The sequence below is a fragment of the Cataglyphis hispanica genome, chromosome 12, assembly GCF_021464435.1.
Source record: "Cataglyphis hispanica isolate Lineage 1 chromosome 12, ULB_Chis1_1.0, whole genome shotgun sequence".
In the NCBI taxonomy this organism is placed as follows: domain Eukaryota; kingdom Metazoa; phylum Arthropoda; class Insecta; order Hymenoptera; family Formicidae; genus Cataglyphis; species Cataglyphis hispanica.
This window is the reverse complement of record NC_065965.1, coordinates 4,077,501-4,098,664: the sequence shown is the minus strand read 5'-3', so window position 1 is coordinate 4,098,664 and position 21,164 is coordinate 4,077,501. Positions and strand designations below refer to the sequence as shown.

At 39.2% G+C, this 21,164-nt stretch overlaps 2 protein-coding genes across 3 annotated transcripts in view; both read right to left on the bottom strand.

Annotated features, from left to right (window-relative positions):
- Positions 1–21,164, bottom strand: part of LOC126853668 (tyrosine-protein kinase Dnt-like) — a 172,259-nt gene that overhangs the window by 57,229 nt on the left and 93,866 nt on the right. The window lies entirely within an intron of this gene.
- LOC126853671 (transcription factor Ken 2) overlaps positions 1–21,164 on the bottom strand; it is an 89,964-nt gene that overhangs the window by 11,303 nt on the left and 57,497 nt on the right. For both annotated transcript variants that reach the window (XM_050599641.1, XM_050599642.1), the window contains one exon: positions 19,613–21,164. This exon is cut by the window's right edge. The gene's annotated coding sequence lies outside the window, so the exon portion shown is untranslated. The remainder of the gene's footprint in view (positions 1–19,612) is intronic.

The following is a 21,164-nucleotide window of genomic DNA, read 5'->3' as shown; positions in this document are numbered from 1 at the left end:
ATTTTTTCTGAACCCAATTACGTTTCGCTAGGCTATGTTTCGCGGTCTCATTGTACTCGTATGTACTCACAAACCATCGGTATCCACTCGTTTGGAACAGCAATATCCCATGAAGGAACGATTCCGCACCGCAGAGTGCAGCGTTTAAGCCCAGAATGAAGTTTTTCGAAAAATGCGGGAAGATGTGATCCGCAACATCGATCTTTTACGATACATTAAGTGGAGGCAAGCAGCTTGATAGAAACGTCGGGTATTTCTTCTTGAATTTTACGAGTAGAGGATCTTGGATTTTTCCTTATTCTCAACATTTCTATTGCACTAGAGAAAGATACGAAAAGATTTCAATTAATAATTTATTGGGCAATAACGATTTCTTTCGTGTCCGTATTTTTCTCAAAGAAAATTGCGTGGCTTTTTCTCAGAAACAAGGAGATGTACGAAAGCAAAAATGTCAATGAATCCGTATTTATAACTATGATAACGAGATAATTAAGATTGGGAAAATATAAAATAAAGTTTTTTTAGAGAAATAATTTTTTTCCGGCTAATATCAATTTTTATTCGAAATTTTACACGAGATTGAACTCCGATTCGGTAGCAAGAAGCATCCGAATATTTTCGAACTAATTTTCACGGACAGTCGATTGGATATATCTACGTGTCTACGTTTCCGTCATCCAAGAATAGCTTCGCGGTTCACTGACTTCTTCCGTAAATGCGCGGGCGTTGTATTATATTTTACGTGTCCCAGAGAGGTACGAAAACGCGCCGGTCCCCGGGGGGCAGGCACCGGGGGTTATGACACCCCGTGAAACCGTGAGGTGACTCACACCTTTCCTCGATTTCGAATCGCCATTTTCCACCTGGTCTCTCACGCTCTCCCTCTTGCGCATCGCTCCGTCGACTGTGACGTGCTCTCTCTCTCTCTCCGGCATCCTCTCCTCCTTCTATGCGTGCCGTTTCTTCCTCGTTTCTCTAAAAGACTGCCCTTTCGCAACCTGCGACGGATACCGTCGCTGTACAATGCCGCGTTATCGTCCGGAAGGAATTGACAAAGGTATTCTTAACCGGAAGCATACGCGCTAAGTGTTCGGAGCGTAAATTTTTAAGTCTGATAAATTGTTGTCAAAGGTGATCAGTTTATTATACAATCATGCAATCATTCGTTGATTGTACATCGTACGTCATATAATCTACGATTTATTCTTAATCATTATAGTTGATAGTATAATACTCCGAGAGAAAGAGAAATATAATAGAACTACATTGTGCATGTCACAAACTACGAAACCTTAGTTATTTCGACAAAGTAAATAATGTATTTAATTGTGTTCAATTTTCTTGTCTCTCGTGTCGTATTAACATCCAAGTATATTTATGTCACGAAAAGCGAGAGAGAAACTTCTTACGTTTCTCGCGAGTAGTCATCGCTTGAAATCAAACTACACTGAGAAAAAAAAGTTGTTGACTTGACTAAATGTGTAAATTTCTTTAATTGAAATATTTAAGTATTTAAGTTAAATACGACATATTAAATTTAACATGACGTATTTGACTTAAATACTTGAATATTTCAATTAAAAAAAATAATAATCAGTTGAACACATTTAGTCAAATCAACAACTTTTTCTTCTCAGTGTATAAACCCAAGTCTCGGATAGAGACACATCCGTCGACGTTCCCGAATTCAAGGGATCAGCGCATCTCTCCTCTACATTCGGGGTCATGCCTATAATGCGTTACTACTTGCTCCCTTTCGACGAGAATACTACTCGCAATTAGAGATGCGGAACTTGGTGCGCGATAGATAGATTGACCGACCCACCGACCGATCGACCATTACGGATAGAAAACGGGGTGCCAAAAATAGCAACGCGGTCAGGGCGGCGGTGGGGCGGCTTGTTTTTCACACACGGGCGAGAGCGACGCAAAATGTTCCCCTGCGTACGATCGTCACTCGCTGTCGTCGAGTCACCGGATACATTTCGTTCAAGGCCAGAAAGTAAAAAGCCTTTTCAGCTGCACTTACCCGTACCGAGCTAGCCGAAGTAGCTTTAACTGGTACATGCGAGCGCGCGCACACGCACTTACGCAGCATCAGGTACACGCGATGCACGCGACACGGCCTTGTGTCAAGGCGCCCGTGTACATACATATATATATATATATATATATATATGTATGTATGAATGCGTTTTTGTGATGCACGTACGGTTGTGTGTGCATGCGAGCGCGAAGGCGGTCTCTCTTTCTCTCTCTCTCTCTGTTTCCCGTATCCCGAAGCGAGTCCGCGAAGCGGCTAGTTACATGATCCATTCATTATATAAGAACAATCGCCTCCTCTAATAGACATGCTCCATCATTGTGAATCTGAAGGGCATGCTCGTGTACGCGTGCGCCGTACTTTTTTGCGTGATGCTTTCAGTGTTTCACAGAAACAGACTCTCTCGGTTATCAATATCGATGAAATTCGAACGAAGAAATCGTCAAGGTCACCATCGTAACCGTGGGAATCTTTTTTTTTCACGGTGATATAAGTCTTGCATTCGCAAATACATATTCATCTAAGAAGAAAACGTTGAGAGAGCTAGCGCGACATGTATAATACTTAATTACGCTTGTTTCATAATGAACGGTAATCTGCGGATACGCGGAATGTATATTATTATTTCTTAATAAAGCACCTTTTTTTTGCCACCTGATGAATTAATACTTTGAGCGAAGAATTAATCGATGTAACGTGTAAGGGAGAAGCATTTCTTTTGAAAATTGCGCAATAAGATTGAAAAAATTGCGAACAAAAAAAGCGAACGTATATATAAATCCTAGTTGATGATTAAGAAAAAAAAAAAAAAAAATTACGGTGGAAATTTCGAAAAGGAAAGAGCTTCTATTCTATCTTGATCTCAATTCATCAGACATTCGCGATTTAATTTACTTCTTCGCTGACTTTGTGTAATCCCATAATTATTCCCGTTTATTCTTTTACGCCGATTTTGCATCATCACGCATACAAATACGCGCGCGAGCGTGTGTGAATCGGCCTTTATGCCACGAGCTTCTCCGCACCGCGCAGTCTTACGTAACGTGCGCACGATCGTTTCTCTCAAACGGACGACGTCGCCTTCACCGCCGTGTAATAATCCAAAGGGCACTCTTGTCCTGCGCCCGACAGGGAGATCGCTGCCAACGATACTCACGGCCATCCGTTTGATATTTTAAAAGCGATTTAAATACCAAGACAGATAGCATTTCGATAATTTTTATGACGTATCGAGAAAGGCCGGAGAACGTTTGAACGTCGCTTTCGACGTATTATTATTTAACCGAGTTTTGCCACATAATTAAAAGCATCGTCTCATTAATGTTATGCTTCAATTGGATTATATTCCACAGTAATGTCATTAATGCTTTTTCCAGCATAGAAATGAATGTAAATATACGAAAATTAAAGAAAAATTTCAAACTAAAATTATGTTATACGCGAATAAAAGTGGAGACGAACGGTTTTGTTTGACATCACCCTCTGCGCTTACTTAACTCGAAAAGTAAAAAGTACGTTTAAAAGTGACATAACTCTGACAAATTATATTATCGCAAATAAACGTAGAGATCATTCTCTCGCGCGTCTCTGCAACGTCGAAATCTGAACTCGCAATCAGCGAAATTATACCGGTTTCAATCCCCTGGTCTAAAGATGCTGCGTGCTCCTTACTTTTGCGAGATGTCGACGATACAGCGAATCCGCGACTCTTGTCACGCATTCGTCGGGAAAAAGTGCGCCGACTCGGGTTACATAAATCGCGCCGTAAAACGAGTAATTTGATTACGTGTAAAAGGACTACGATACGCGCAGGTAAAACCGCTCCTGCTATAAATGCGCGCAAATCACCGGATAAGCGCGCGCGCGCTCGCCTTCTCACAAATTCTAATTACCGTCCCGCGAATCCTGCATGCGCTTTCGTTCATCGTTCCGCTGTGCTATATCACGATTACGTTATAAACGTACATTATCCCCAGAAGGGGATATTTCTTCGTATATTCCCCGATGCGCGATGATAAAATCCTCCGCTCCTACATTTCTCTCGGAAGATTAGAAGTAGCACGAGTCAAGTTCCCAAGCCTTCTGCGTAGTTTTGCACGAATCATTTTCATTTAGTTTCTCGAGAAAACGCCGCTAAGATGTAAATGATTTTGAGTCGAATGATCGCTTCTCAAATTTCTCACCAAATAAAACACATACATACATGTATTTAACTATATATAATTCATATATTGAATCTCTCCTCTTTTGTTGAATTTATATTTAAAAAAAATTTATCGAAAAAAAATGTATCTTTCGGGAAATCGAATATCATCGTGGTTGCGTCAACGCTGTTGACTCCTTTCCAATGCATACTCTTGTTTTGTATCGACAAACGAGAATGGAAGTTGGAGCGAGAAGCGAGAGAGAGAGAGAGCCGGGGATTCGGATGCGCTCAATGTCAAAGAGCGCGGACTCGTCAGCTGCAACTTTTACTGCGCAGCGAGAGATGCACGCGCCGGTGGCGGGCCCCAGTGGGATCGGATTAGTCATCCGATCCAGAGAGGATCCGATTGGGTCTGCATGCGCCATCGGGAACTATTAAGCGGAGATGACCTTTCGCTAACTTAGATCTACATACACCCACGTCGTCGTCATACGCGGCGAGAGACGCGCACGCGTGCGCGTTACGCAAGAATGCTCGGCTCACAATCAGTTCTCTCTGTTCGCATCCCTCGCTCGATTCTCACTCTCTTTCTCTTTCCGCATGCCACCCCCCTCCCCCGTTTCTGCGCTTCTCCTCTTCCTTCTTCTACCTCCTCACCGCACATCGCGTCGTACAGTTTCCCGGTCTGACAGAGACCGCGCGTAACACCGTTCCGAATCCAAAAGGCGCGCTTGCACATCCAGCGTTTTATTGAAGCGAGACTTTATTTCTTAGAGCCACCTCAAAAGCGAAAATCTAACAGGCCTTGCAGAAATCCTCCCATATGTTATTAACTTAATTTAATTTAAAAAAAAAGAAGAGAATAATGCTTCTTCATTAATTTGATACGGGCCTTACTTTAAGAGAAGATACTTCAGATTTTGCATTACTGTGGCAACCTCAGTCTCAAAGTAAAATAAATAGAATAAAAAAAACAGAAATCTTGACAGAGTATATGCGCAATATTAATGCGCTGCAACATCAATACGCATAAATTATAAAATTATATTAAATTATAGTCTTGTTTTTTCTAAAAAAAAACATGTTACATTATCAGATGCATATCTTTGATAAAGAACACTTATATAACTTTTTGACATTGTATTTACTGTTAACTACAACATATTAACTAGAAGCGGGTTTTTTTTTTTTTAATAAAAAAACCACGCCAGAGAATGGAAGTCGGAAGATGGAGATAAATTTTTTTTTCCCGACAGCGTGCTATACGAGCAACCTCTCACATGTCGCATTTACATTCTCCATCTCGGAAACGCCTCGCGAATGTATTTCAATTCAGCCAAGATCGCCGCTTTTGGCGTGGCCTTGCCGTCGCGTGTGAGTCAGGCGGAAACAAGAAATGTCGAGCGAAGATCGTTTCGCGGTAAGTTAACTCTCGCTCTCTTTGCAATTTCGCTAATAATGCATCTCCGTTCCTCGGAAACCTGCGGCATCAAGCACTTTAGCGGGAATTTAAAATTGGAATCTACGCCTAAATAACTAAAAAAGAGAATAAAAATATTTAAAGAACGTGTAACAAACATCTCTGTTTAAAAAAGATTAGGATATTAGACAGATAATTTAATTTATCTTATCCGGGAATTCCGATGTATAAGTGCATCGATTATCTTTTGCATTTCGAGAGCTCAGTCCACTACACAAACACATATGATTTAGATCACAACTCGAGTGTTTAGTCCGAAAGAGAGAATTATCATGAAATTGTCCTCACAGAGAGTGAAATTGACAAGTGGCATCTGAAAAAAAATTGTCACTATTACTGTATCATTAACATTGGTTTTGATTTCAATACTACTTTAACGTTCACAAGTATATTATTTTTAATAATACTGATACTATCAAGCAAGTGACAATTTTTGCAGCTGCTATCTGCTCTCGCCATCGCCGGAAGCGCAGCGTAGGATACTTGTATAGAATTCCATACGATCGTTTATCGCGATAGCTGTCGCACTTTAATCGTAACGTGACTTTCATCTACATAGCTAATCAGACAATTCTGTTGTTGCCGCGTAGTAACCTTGAATAATTATTCCTGTTTCCATCGTTGTTACATTGGTCGTTTCTCCATCGACAGATCCGCCTAGTCGATGTTGTCGACGAAGGAACACGTAGCGGATCGATATCGCTCGTTCAAGAGAATCGATGAAAATTGCCAGGCAGGTCGACAATTTGATCTAAGCCTTCGATTATTCACGCTTGATCACCAGCGACGGGATTGGTTAGCGATGATTTCTGATGCGTTACATGGACTTTTATAAATCTTACATAACTTTATTCGTCGCCATCGATTTTTCGCGTCTCACTTTCCAAACACTTGAAATTTAAACTAATTTCTTTAAAATTCTAATGTGATACATGGAGTATCCCAGATTATTATCCGCTTCTTCTTTGATAAATTCGGAGAGTCAATTGTTTCTTCAAGAATCTTATTGAATATTATGTATATACGAAGCTAATTTGTTACTCGTTTCATAAGCACAGTGAAGATAAGTCTTCCGTCAGCTTTATAAAGATGTTGTATAAGTAAAGGCGCGAGAGGAAAGTGCATCCTGTTACTAGATGGTCGCGTCACCACACCCGCTTCTTGTCGCGATCCTTTCAAATTGCATGCGCGAATGCAACGAGACGTCTTGCATGTACACAATTATTATTATACTTCGAGGTAACATTTAAATGTAATTTGAATATTAACAACGTTCCGATTATGTCTCAGCGAGATATTATCATTTAATTTGCATCACGTTATAGGCGAGGAAATCCCGGATAAGATATCTTCGATCGTTTCGCATTATCAGCGACACGCTGCGCTTTTTTTAAGTGCGAATATAAATAAATGTTTACTTCCTAGAGATATCTTGCAATAGCCTTGCTCAGCCCCTATCATTTATATTTGCCGAAATTTGCCTCTGCCCAAAAATACCGATGATGATCTCCGTGTTCGATTTTCTCCTTCCTCGCGAATTTCAACTGCAACGTACAAAATTGCACGCGGGATGAAACAATGAGTACGCATAGCGTCCACCGAAGCGATATGTTATACGATACGATTTATGCCCGTCCGCATCGCGGGCTGGACACTTACGTAATCGCAATGATCTCACATTGTGGGTGGAGACTTGTCGCTAACGCGCTCTATTCGCACGCAGCAAGCAGTGGTGGGCACATTTCAAATGCAGATTTTTAAAAATAATCGTTTAAATAGTTTTTCATTTAAATATTATTCAAGAATATTTAAATCTTTTGCGAGAATAATAGAGACAAATACAAATGTAAGAAGTTTATTTAAAATGCTAAGTATAGTTAATTGAAATATTTGTTTCGAAGGAAACAAATTTTCTCTTACATATTTATTTGAAATCTTGCATTGAAAATATTTTTTCTTGTGTATTATGTCAATAATAATCTATATAATGCTTAATCATCTTTTTCATATAATGCTATATAATTTACAAACACAATTAGCACAATTTGATAAAACGTGAAAGAATTTGAGAGACGCAAGTGATAAAAGAAAAATGAATGAGTGTAAATTCGTAAAAATAGTATTTTAAAATATTTTGCTGCTAATAAATATCCCAAATATTTTTCAATTTTAAGTAATATGTAAATAAATTATTATTTTTCTTTCTCCGCAATCATTTTTGATAATTCAGAGAAATAGCTTAACACTTTTATTCTCTGCGAACGCGCCGCCAGAAACGTACACCGTGTCTGAAAAGTGCTCTGATAGAAAATCCCTTTGGCTCTTTCGAAAAGTGCACGAGGCGCGCGACTGGAATTGCGTTCAAATCGAAACTGTAGGAATTTCAACAGTCTCGAAAAACACCACCAAAATTGAAATTGAATAATACAACAATATTGCTCACATAAATATTTATATAATCAAGACATCTTTACAATATAGTAAAGTTTGTACGTGAAATTTTCTGTTTACATGAAGATCCTTTTCGAAAATTCAATTTTTTAGATTTATTATTGTCGCGAAATTTATATTTTACATTAATAACACACATCATTATTTCATAAAATTTTAATTCAAAATTACAAACATATTTTATTTTTCATAAAAGAAATGACAATGTAATATATGCACAATTAAAAAAAAAAAAAAAGAAATCGACTAGAAAAAAATTTCTCGCCATTTTTCTTCTCTTTTGTTAAAACACAAAAAATTACACTTTAACATATTCTTTTCGCTACACTAATCTACATGATACAGTTGTTAGAGTCCGGTCCTCTTGAAACTAATTAGTCGGTAATGGGTTGTGAATCATTCGTGACACAGCCTTGACCAATCGATACAAATGTCACAATTACGTATTCCAATTGCCAATGGACTTCCGTGCATTTATTGAAATGCAAACGTGAACTAAATGTTGCGAAAATAACGATTTTGGCACAAGGCGAGTCAAGAAATACAAAATATGTGACAGCCTTTCAATACGCTTACGCGCCTTTCAATGAAATGATAATATTCGGTAAATACTATTATATGATGTCAGCGATCACAAAATAAATACTATGTAGAGTCATAAAAATTGACACTTTAATGAAAACACACACATATGTATATTTTTATTATCTTATCTTACGATTCATATGCTTATATTACTCAATCATCGTTATTTGCACACGCTAAAATGTATGCTAAAGTCTACACTTTACTAAATCGACATCATAATTAATATTATCGACAGATGATTATTAAAGATTAAAATTTATTATAAGAATAAATTGAGAATTAATTAGTCATTAAATTATGAGAATTAATTAAGTCATTAAATATATACATTACAAGTAATGGATTATCTCACGAGTTAACAAATCGTTTTCCAGCGCCGTGTCCATCAATTTTTTCGAGGCTACCGCAAAAAAATTTAAACTTTGCTTTTGACTAATCGATCGCGAATCGATGCCTTTTGCAATGGCCGTGAGAGATGAACGACTGTCATTGTCGAAAAGGAGATGAAATCTGTAATCGGGTCGTCCGTTACGTGATACGCGACGTAACGAGCTCCGAGGATGATTAGCATGTCATAGAAGGGAGACGACGATTGCGAGATCGTTTGAGAGTAACAATGGCGAAGGAGAAATTACGTTGGCAGTTAGCTATATAGATATACGAGAGCGCGTCGTGCCGTACGTAAGCAGGCACGTAAGCAAGAAAGTCCGCCTACGCGAACGGGCGGATGTGCGGGTGAAAACGCGCGAGGAAGTCGGGAAATTACGAGCAGATTACCGGCGACAAACAAGTCATTTTTGTTTCATGATTCACGGATTTGTTTCATAAAACCGCGGCCCGCACCTACGGAAATTTCTCTCGCAAACTTCGGCAGAGGAAAATTAATAGATTTATTAATACTATTTAATTTTCATGCTTATAATTATTGTATTCATACATTGATATTAATCTAAATTGCAGTTACACAATAAAATTGAATAAAGATGATTTTATAATAATTTTACTGCAAAATGCTTTACCGCCAATTATTCCTACCACATAACATAATTATTGATATGCTTTTAATTTATGATATACAAATATTATCATAAATATAAATTTTTATAAAAATAAGTATTAATAAAAATTCTAAACTGCAGATTAGCGGCAATAATTGAAGCACTCTATATATACGAAGCGAAAGTGCATAGTTCATAGAGATCAACAACTCATTAAAATGCTATTATTAATTCAATTGTTTATCTTCATTAATATTCTAAATGTATATTTTATTCAATGATTGACTTTCCATTGTTCGTTGGAAGGTTTGTTCAAGATGGACTGCTGCTTTAATCGTGTTATAAAATTTTACAAATAATATAACTAAAAAATATTAACTTTATACATATAATATAAGACGTAATACTGTATTTCAAAGACAAAAGATGAATCTTCTATGCAATTATATTAAACAATAAAAATTGTGAAAATATATGAATTATAAAATAATCTACAAAAAAAAAAAAAAAACTAAAACTTTGCTGTTTAAAACACGATACAAAGTCACTTATTGCTTTCCTCTCTCCTCAATTCTGATTCTGTCTATCTAACCAGTTATGCCGATATTTTTAACATGACGTAATGCGTTTTATTAAACGTTAAAGACGTATATCTGATATTATTTTCTTTATTAAATATTTATTTATGCGTTTGTAACTGAAACATATATAATGGAATAATAAAGGCACGTGTCAGGAAGGAGTGTACGTTATATTAGTATAGTAGTTCGTGGCCCCGCGTGAACTCTTTCGCGACCCAAAATTAGGACACTTTCACTGTCGCCCGACCCCTCAACCGGCCATATTTCATGAGAGATACAATAGGGACGTACAACATTTCAAGCACAAGTCGTTACTTGGAAATTACAGTTCTCCTCGCGCATCGCTCCAGTGCGTTACGTACATAATAAAGCCAACACAATGTGCCGATGTAATTTCGCAGATTCACGTCCTTTTCACACGGAAATATTTAACCTTTTACTTCTCAAACATTTCTAATCATTAATGACATTTATATTCTATTTTAGAAATAAAATGGTAAATAGCGCGATGAGTCGTATTATGAGATTTATATTTGCATATTTAATATCTCTCATTATGTATAATGCAGAATCACTGTGATCTATATTCATATGTTTAATATTCCCCGATTACAAAGCTAGAAAAAAAATTATTTGCGTTTGATAATAAATGTTATAAAGATTTTTAAATGTATATTTCAATTTTTTTGTTTAAAATTTGTGAAAATAATATTCTTGTTAACGAAAGTGAGTCGAATGCGTGTCAAAAATTAAGTATTAATTCTTTTTTTTTTTCATTTATGAAAATATTATTCTTGTTAACAAAAAGTGAGTCCACTGCGTGTGAAAAATTAATTAACTGAAAAAATAGATGTAACGATTTTTAAAAATTCCCTTCCACGCACAAGTTCGCATTCTACAGGTTTGAAATGAGATTGAAGATATAAGATTATACGTGATACATAGATATCTTGTTTAATCCCTGCGTTAACGGAGAATAGATTTCTGTCGAGCGTTCATAACGTGAACACACTACGCAATATTACAACTTGCTAGAAAAGTCCAGTAGCAAACTACAGCCATAACTACGATGCGCGTCTACGTAATTGCGTGTTTATTTTCCTAACACATTTTTTCAACGTCGTAAACGATACCCTCGTAAAGGCATACATCAATTGGCTGGCTCATTACTAGACTATCTAAGTTGGAGCTATTACACGTGAGTATAATAATCTTAACAATGGTTTTCCGCGTGCGTTCTACATGTGTAACATGACTCTTTGAAATCTGAGAAAACATATTACGGAGAGGAAAATGCGTTCATTCGTTAATCCATTCTCAATCATCACATCTCTAATTATATCTGTGTTCGGGCATCTTATATTCAATCGAGATACTACTTGAAATGTCAGATCGTTAATATTTTCATTATCTCGTAAACTTCTTCTTTAGAAGAAAAAGCCACGGTAGAAAGTCACAAGCCGATGAATTTCTTCATCCGTTAGATACCTACGACATTGCGGGGTTCTCTCTCTCTCGCGCTACCGTTTCTTCAATAATACAATCCTTTTTTTCTTCATCGCGTATATACGAGTACGTATATACACGGAGGCGGTATAACAGGCAGGCGGGCGGCGGCGAGCGAGCGAGCGAGCGAGCGAGCGAGCGAGTCCCGAAGGGGCCTCGTCGAGTGTACGAGCGGGGCCCGCGATAGATGAAAGTGAAAGGAAAGGTAGAAAGGGTTGGCAGAAGTAGGTACTCGCCGCTGTTACTCGCCGTACAAACTCGGGCCGCCCGTCCGCTCGGGGGCCCAAGAGCGCGAGATTTACAATCGCCACGAGTCGACAGAACGACGGGGCCCCGCGAAGGCCCCGAGAGCGAGCGAAATACCATACGGGCGATCGCTGCCGATTAAAGTGCATGTATGTACCTGCAGAGGCGATGTATGTATGTGTGTGTGTAGGTGTATGTATGTGTATACACGTGCTAATATATAACGTACACGCGCAAATCGCGGATTTTCTGCAATAAAGGGGGCGAAGAGGGACGCTCGTATTTTCTCGCGAGCCTCTCTCGCTCCTGTCAGGCGATTCCGTCCGGCTTTGCGATAATTTTCCGTTACGACCGATCGCGTAGACTTAGTTTCTGGTATTTTAATCGAGCTGCAAAATTGAGCAATAAATCCGATGGCGTATAATTTCGTGTAATATATCCACGCGTCGAATGTAAATGAGGGATAATAAACGGTTCCTTCCGATTCACGATATTTCTTTTTTTTTTGGCGTAACCATGTATATCATAGTCGCAAACAATGTCAAAAATAATATTTGAGACTAACCGATATTTCTCTGTACAATACGGTTTTTAAATTTCAGAATAATTATGAGACATTAAGCACTTTTTTATGTGGTACTAAATATTAAATAACTCGAACGTAACCAGAGAAAATATAGATTTAAGATTAATAATTTAATAAAAAATTATTAATCAAAAAGATCAAAGAAATAGATATGATTTTGATTCTAACTTATGCATCACAAGCTGAACGTATTTTAAAACATGATGTATTCAAAAAAGATTACATTTTCAAAAATAAAAGTTTAATTTAGAAAAAAGAAAAGGGTTAATTTATGAGGGCACACGTAAAATGCTAATGTAAGAAATGAATGCAGATGTATGATTTGTCTACAGTAAATACGAAATTTCCTGACACGCAATATTAGTCGATAAATCATTTGAAGCCTCGTGCGTACATTGTGTACGGAGTAACGTGTGACGAACGGTTAAACTCCGTAAGAAATTTACGGGTCTGTCGAGAGCCAAACTTTCAAGGTTGCGACACGTCTGGGAAGACGAGTTTATACTCGATTACGTAGGGACGTGGCGGGGGAGTTAAAAATAGGAATGCGCGAGAAACTTTCTTCGCGAGCTGCGACGAGGAGCGTTGCGCACGAGGCTCACTTCGTGATATTTAACACGGCGCAACACACGTGAACAACCGTATTTTTTGTACAATCGACGGAAATTTCATCGGCCGTCGTAATCGCACCTATCAATTCGGCACGACTCAGGTGAAAGTGTACGCGGCCAACGAAACATTTTCGCCTAACGTCCTAAATCGTTAAAATTACGCTTTTCGCAAGCCCGTGTGTAACCGCTGTGCCAGGAAAATGCTGAATTTCCATCCTCGATCATCGTCGAGTCGATGAACCGTCGACAAAATTGTAAGAACGCATGACTCGTTCGAACCTTGAGCGATAATTATCTTCTTCTACGCCGCTAATAATCTCAATACGTTGAGGAAAGGTGTTATTTTAAACGTTATTTTTATGCTTTAAATTACAAATTCAATTTCTGGCTACGGCAAGTCGCAGCGTTTAATTTTTCAGCAGACACAGTTGGTCCAGCAACTAGAAGATTGAATTAAATCTTGGCATCGTCACGTAATCGTATTTATATGAAAAATCTACTATTTAATGTCGCTGTTGATACATGTTGCACGTAAATAGATTCGAATCTATATATATATATATATATATATATATATATATATATATATATATCTCAACATATAGCAAACTCAGCTCGTAGGAATTAAATTTCCTTCAGTGCATCGTCAAAACGATGACTGTTCGCGATTCGTTTACGGCGCGTATCGATTTTTACGACTAATTGTATTAGGGACGATAACAGAATGGTCATCTCTCCCATCCTTTTCTAATTTATAATTATCTAGAGAGTTTCTCAAGTTTTTTGGACAGTCGCGAATAATTTGCCTAAAATTAAAGTCTGTCATCGCAAATGACAATAATAGCCAACGCAACGCAAATGATAATAACGGCATTCTTCACTTCACAGCATGATGACTCTCGCAGTGTTCTTCGCTTGGAAAAGAATTAACTCGTTCTTAAGATACTCGGAATCCTAATAAATGGCGGCCGAAAAACGTGCTCGTGGCGAAATGTACCTTTTAGATTCTCACGCTACAAATTCCTTGGGCGCTCTAGCGAAGTCGCAATATATCTGCGTGCCGTCGATTCTACGCGCTAATGTGCGTACATACGAAGCATTATCTACGTAAATTTATTCGCTGCACATCCGTAGAACTTGCAACTTTGCGCCGCTTGATGCAAATCGCCGACTTGGCGCATTATACGTTTCCGGAGTATCTCGCATGTGTCCCCCGTCAATCCAAAGAGCCCAGATAAAGTAGCGTCCTTCTACCACGTCATAACCGCGCCCGCTTTAGATCGATATTACAGATAGACAAGGCGTCGTGCGTGTTGATTGAGCGGATTGGCTATTTGATGGAAAATTTCCAGAGAGAGTCCTAAAAATAAATCAAATGCGGCTCGAAAGTTCCTCTCTAAAAATTCAAGAAATTACGACAATCAGCATGAGCAACGTTACGCTTACTAATTTACAATTATAACTCTAATGATCGCTATATGACCCATTATGACAACATCAGCTTTTTTTGATCGTTTAAGCCTCCAATGACTCGTGTGATCCACGATATCAATGATTCCAAAGGTCGAATGATCGAATTATTTCCTCGATATAGGGTATCTATCTTTAGATAGATTTCTTAAACCGAATGCAACTATCGGCTATCATGTGATATCCCTCTTACAAGTATAGGACAACTGATCTTACAAGTATAGGAAGATAGTAACACGCGGCGCCGATAGAATCAACAAGTGGATCCGGCGACAAGTCGTCATCCGAATCGATCACGAAGGCGCGAAAGGTGATCGCGGCGCGAGAGAAACAGGAATAAGAACTTCCTCTCGCGGCGAGAATCGCACGCGCGGATTCCCACGGTGCGGAGATAAGCCACAGGCGAAAGATAAAGAGAAACCGCGAGGAGAGATGTGAAGGAGAAACGGAGAGAAACGAGGAAGGAAAAGAATGATGGGAAGAGAGAGAGAGAGAGAGAGTAAGGACGGAGGAAGGAAGAGGAGAGCAAGGAAGCGGAGAGGGAAGGAGAGCTCGGCGAGGACGATGTGGGAAAAGAGGAAGCTAATCAGAAGCGGAAGTACGCTCCGGCGAGGCCCGAGGCCTTGAGAAGGCATACAGTCAGCCGCGTAGCTTTTAGCTCTCTTAATTGCAACTTTATTTAACGCGCCGGATCGGCCAATCCACGGGCCTCGCACGGGAACACGCTGTCTTAATAAGAGTGTTATCGCGCATGCAAAGAAGAAACATCTGAGAAAGGAACGGACGCGAATCGTGGATAGTAGAAAAGCCTGAAGTGAAATATACGAAGAAAAGTGCATTGTCTTTCTTCTAGATGAATCGCAGTCGAGGACGTAGATACGAGTTGCATGTCGGTATTGTAACTATTAATGACATCTACCTGCAGTTAATAATCGATAAAGATAATTAGAGATAATAAGAAATATTGTATAAATTATGATTATATCATTGTGTAATTGTATAATTGTGTAATTGTTATTGTAACCATTGACAAAAAAACTGGATTGCGCGAGTTTATGAGTTAAAAACATCTTTATTTTGAAAACAAATAATATTTTAAAAACAAACAATATTTAGATCGATAAGAGAGGTTTACGAATATCCAATTAGAACTTGGTGCGTCTGTTATCTCGATTGCGTTTATCTCGCAATATCCACGTTAATGGCATCAAGTTGCAATAATAGCGAAATAATTCTCAATACAGTCATTGACAAACAACTGCGATATCTGCACGTGCTGCGGCATTTTTTCCGTTTAATAGCGAAGCTGACCGATTCGAAGAATGCCATTTCTCTTAAAGATGAATAAAAATTTCAATGTAATTAAATCGCTTCTAAACCGCAGGTTATTCGTCATTAATAAAAATGTCAGTTTAAGTCAGTTTATTTAGCACAAATTGGCTGATTCATTTCGCGATCCGCTCCAATTTAAGATATCGATCGATTGATATCAAAACATATTAAATGCGCGTTACATCTCGTATTCGATATATCATTATTGCGAATCATAAAAATCGTCTGTTATCTCATTAATTTATTGTATCAATCTGGTAATCCATTTGCTATCTCGTTGCCGATTATTCGATAATTGGATTTGCTTTAGAAGTATTTCTCCCGAAAGACGTTGAATGATACGCATATAAACGAGATTTAAGTAAAACAATTTTAAAAAGTATTGCCTGTTTAATTTATGAACATAAACTAAATTGATTTCATAATTATAGAAAAGTCTTTTAATTAAATGTCATTATTTTCAGAATATAGGCAAAAATTCTCCAAAATCATACACGCAATATATTTAACATTTACAAAATATTTTCTTTAATTATTGTCACGTATCGACGCGAATGGATATTAGTTACTCATCAATCCTTGCTTGTTACAGACAAGTTTTCGCTCAACCTTTTTCACAACTGCATAATGTGGTAATTATACCTCGCGCTAATCTTTCGAAAATTACTTCGGCAAATTTAAGGAGAGTGACGATGTGGAAGGTATTCAGTCGCGCGAATAACGACCGTCAAATCGTGAACCGTATGCTAAACGATTTGACCATAAATCTACGTTGCGAATTAGGTCCCCGATGTATAGATTAACCAAATCGAATAGTTGACATAGTCAAATTGATTCGCGCGAGCGACTGTGCGAATAATTCCATAGCAAGCTATCGCTAATTAAAGTGAGGAAATTCATTTGTGATTTAAGTTAAATGCCTGTAAACATCGATTATCAGCCGTAAAATTATCAATTCTCACACAGGGAGGAAAGTAAAAACATTTTTGTATTAAATAATACTAGAAGCGTTATGAAAATAAATAAAGGCTTTTATATAAGACGAAGTCGTGGTTGTTAAGAATAATGATGATTTATGTAGACACATATATAATAAATAATCTTTTTGAGCTGTAAAGCACAAAAAAGCTCTAAAGAGAAGAGAGAAATTAAAATTACTGTTAAAAATATATTTTTTAAATTAACATTGAATATAAATATAAATAATTTATGTACCCATTGCTGTGACATGTATTCTAGAAAGAGAACGTTTGCGTCAGAACTCTCTATTCTTTATCGAATATGCTTTCTTATACGGCGATTATTTTCGTTCAAGAAAAGAGGTACGCGCGTAATGCGACGCAAGAAGTGGAGGAAACTCGGAATTTCGACTGGTTCACCTTTTCAAAACCCGTGACTGTGATCTCTGTTGCATTCGCGGTATATTCAATGCACATGCGTTTCTATGTGCAGGCGCCGTACGAGATCACTCGTTTCTGACGGATAATGGCAAGATGAATGCGAAATGGCGAACGCAAAGGCACCTTTCGATACGCGACCTTGACTAGAGATCGCTTTTTCTTTCCGATTCGTCATTCCGCGCCATTGATGATCGCATTGGTCTCGCGCGAAGAGCGGTTCGTCGTTTCTTTTTTTCTTCTATTTTTTTTTCTTTGAAAATAGTTACACAACGCTTATCCATAATAATCCGCGACTCCATGGTGCCGCCACTCTGTGAACTTGAATTATTATGCTGAGAAGAAGTTTTCCTATCTTCCTACCTCCGCGAGAGAGTTTATAGCTGCCTGCTATAAGCCTGCTATGATATTAAGAGCGCGTCTCTTTATTCGCGTCTCTTTACTACCGTTTCACTCGCGTTTCCTGTTTTTCTTGCTTTCCTATTTTCCAGGACAACTTTAAATAAAATAGTCGGCATATCGCCAAATGCTTTCAGAAATGCCAAAATTTCTAAAAATGTATCGATGATAAGAAGGATTAAAATAATACGTTTATTCATCAAAAATACATTCGTTTATTATTAGCACTTTTATATGCAATATAGTATATTTCTTTTTAAGCCTGTGCATACAAAATCAAATAATTTACGCATGTTTTTTTTTTTTATCGTATGCATATTATGCTTATGTATTCATCTGACAATAATGTTTTCTCGCGGAATATTAGAATTGCAGGATGATATAAATATCCCGCGCGACAGGCAACGAAGATTTGTACTATCTTGGCTCAGCGAAGCTAATTATTGTTTAACGGATATTGCTCAGCGCGAGCTTTCACAAATGGAGAAAAACAGCTCTTTTTTTTTAAGAAGCAATAACTATGTCACTCGTGTGTTCGGTGGCATACACCACGGATCATATTTTCCCATTGTCAGCGCGGTTCGCCGCAATCCATCTATCTGTCCCTCGCGGCGCGTTAGGCCTTGTCGTCTCGTTTTTGCTACCAATTACGTCGCCGCATTAATTTACACTGTCTCTTACATCCAATCGAAATGTCAGTTCACCGTCGCGAGACAATTGCCTCATTATCACCCGCAGTTTCACCGTTTCGCGGATACAAAAGACGACAATGAGTCGTCGACGGTGATAAGTCGACGAAGACTTGGCAAAAGAAATTGGACGTGCGTCGTCCCTGAATTAGAACGGAAATCCGTATGTATCGTTGAAAAGAATCGTTATCGTCTTCGTATATCGCGTAACTAAACGCACGATTGTCGTCGCGCGATGATCGATACCTGTATCTTTTTTCGTCTTATCCTATCATATCCGTAAAAGTGGCCGCAAACATTTTCCAACGCTTATGTCAACATTACATCGTTCATCCTTAACCCCGACTCGAGCTAACAGCCGACTCACCTATTATCAAAATATTGGATGCCAACAATAACAGAGAGAAAGATCGAGTCGAGATCGTTTCAACTTGAGAGGTCGCAGCGCAATTTATCATTAATTATTCTCCTTCTCTCTATTCGATCTGTTTATGATATCAAAATATTATGTTCCTAGCGATAATATAATCGTCAAATCATCGTGTTTCATTCGCGCAACTTTGCGATACAATTTGCCCCCTAAATCTCCATCTGAACGATATATTTAAAATCGCTCGATTCGAAGACAGAATACTGAAGTGAAATTGACACGTTCACTGCCGCGTACATATATCGTCGGCGGTACATGACCGGCGTGAGAAACAAAACTTATAGTATACAGGCGTTTACCTGCACTTGTCGATACGGTACAAAACATTTACAGCACCTGTCGATTGTTTACTTTAAGTTTGGCCGTCAATAGCGTAAATAAAGAAGCGTAAAACATATCGCTGGCGTGAGAAATAAACCGCGGTAAGATGCGTGTGGTAGAGAACGTGTTAATTTCTCAATCACTTTATGCAACGCAGACTTTAGTCGAGAATCTGCGATCAAGGCGATTATTAACGCGACAGAAAGACGCATCAGCTGACATCGTTTCGATATTCATAAAAAATAGATTTTCGAGAAGGAGAAGAATTGTAATTGAGAGAAAGAGAATCATCAACATTACATTCAACGGTAAAAATGATGTATTTAATTTTTCTCACCTTACGCTTTTTCTGCTGCTATCCACAATGTGCGATCGGCGATAGTATCCAGGATAAGTAACGCGACGCGTTATTTATGTATATATGTATCCTTTGGGATTGTCACGTCGAACGTGGCATCCTCCTTGCGAGCCGGCGACGAGGAGCCGAGATCCTGTGACAGCGGCAACGTGAACGACGCTGTGGACACGTGACGTACATTGATATTCCACGGCATGGGTCACCCACTGAGAGCACGTGAGAAACAGATCAGTAGACGTCGAACGAAAGATAAACTCAAACACGAAAGGTACTCCAATATGGATTGTGGAGAAAAATGGGCGACACTTTATGTATCACACTTCACACTTGGTGTGGGTACGCGTTCTTCGACGAAAAATTGAACGAAAATCAATTTCAAAAGCCGGTTGGATGAGATCGGCGAATTTTCATCGGTTTCAGCTGTTTCTCCCAATCCTTGTCATCGCGTTCCGTTCTTTTGAAGGCGCGCTCGCGCGATGTCACACGCACGTGGTTTTCCCTGTCGCACGTACACTTCGTATATAAAAGGCGGGTCCTCGACGTACAGAGATTCGCCGACGATCTTTCCGCGATAATGACGAAGAAGGGCGACGACTACGACGATGATGACGGGAAGAAGTTTTTTCGCGAAGTCTGCTCCGTTGACTGTCCAGGGTCAACCGGCTGGCTCTCTGCGCGCGGCACTTTTACCCGTTGGGTACTCTCAAGGACTCGGAGGTGGCTCCTATTCCTTTCTCTTATCCTTTCGCGCGCGCGCCTTTTTTATCCCGCTAACCTTTTTAAACACGCTTTTAATTCCGCTTGGCCGTGTGTCCCCCCGTAGTGGCTGTTTTCCAACCAGCACCTTTATCGCGAATTAACAAATTTTTCGCGCGACAGCGATATCGACGTCAACGATGATGACGACTACGATGATGAGACTCTTCTCCGCGAATTCAATGTCGGTAAGAATCAAGAGAGGTGCGGTAGAGCGGAAAGCGAACGGCTCTCGCCACATCCGGATCGTCTTTCAGACCCGTCCTACACGGTCTGTCTGCCCTCCGCCTCTTTCTCCTCGTTCCGAGAGCGAGTCCTCGACTTCCTCCGGCCTTCCTCGTCCTCGTCGTCGAACCACGCGACGTTCGCGAGGATTCCCGTCCTCCGCGCGAGAGATCCGTATCCTCCTCCTGCGGTTTTTCCGCACACGGGTGTCGTGTCGCGGTATGTTCCTCTCCTTCTCCTCCTCCTCCTCTTCTTCCTCCTCCTCTTGCCCCTTGTCTCCCTCTCCGTCTTGGTCTGTCTCTCTCTTTCTTCGCTGTCCTTTTCCCTTTCGCGTCTCCCTTTCCGTCTGTTTGTCTCCTTTCTCTTCTGCGTGTTGTAATCCCTTTTGCGAAACTTCTTGCGCCCGGACGAGGCGGCGAGGTAAAAGCGAGCGGGCCGTCGATCGCGAACCGAGAGAGAAAGAGAGAGAGAGACAAGTTAAATTCGCACGCGAATACCGCGTCGAGTCCTTCCACCGCAGTTGTGCTACCCAGTTGATGATGACAACGAC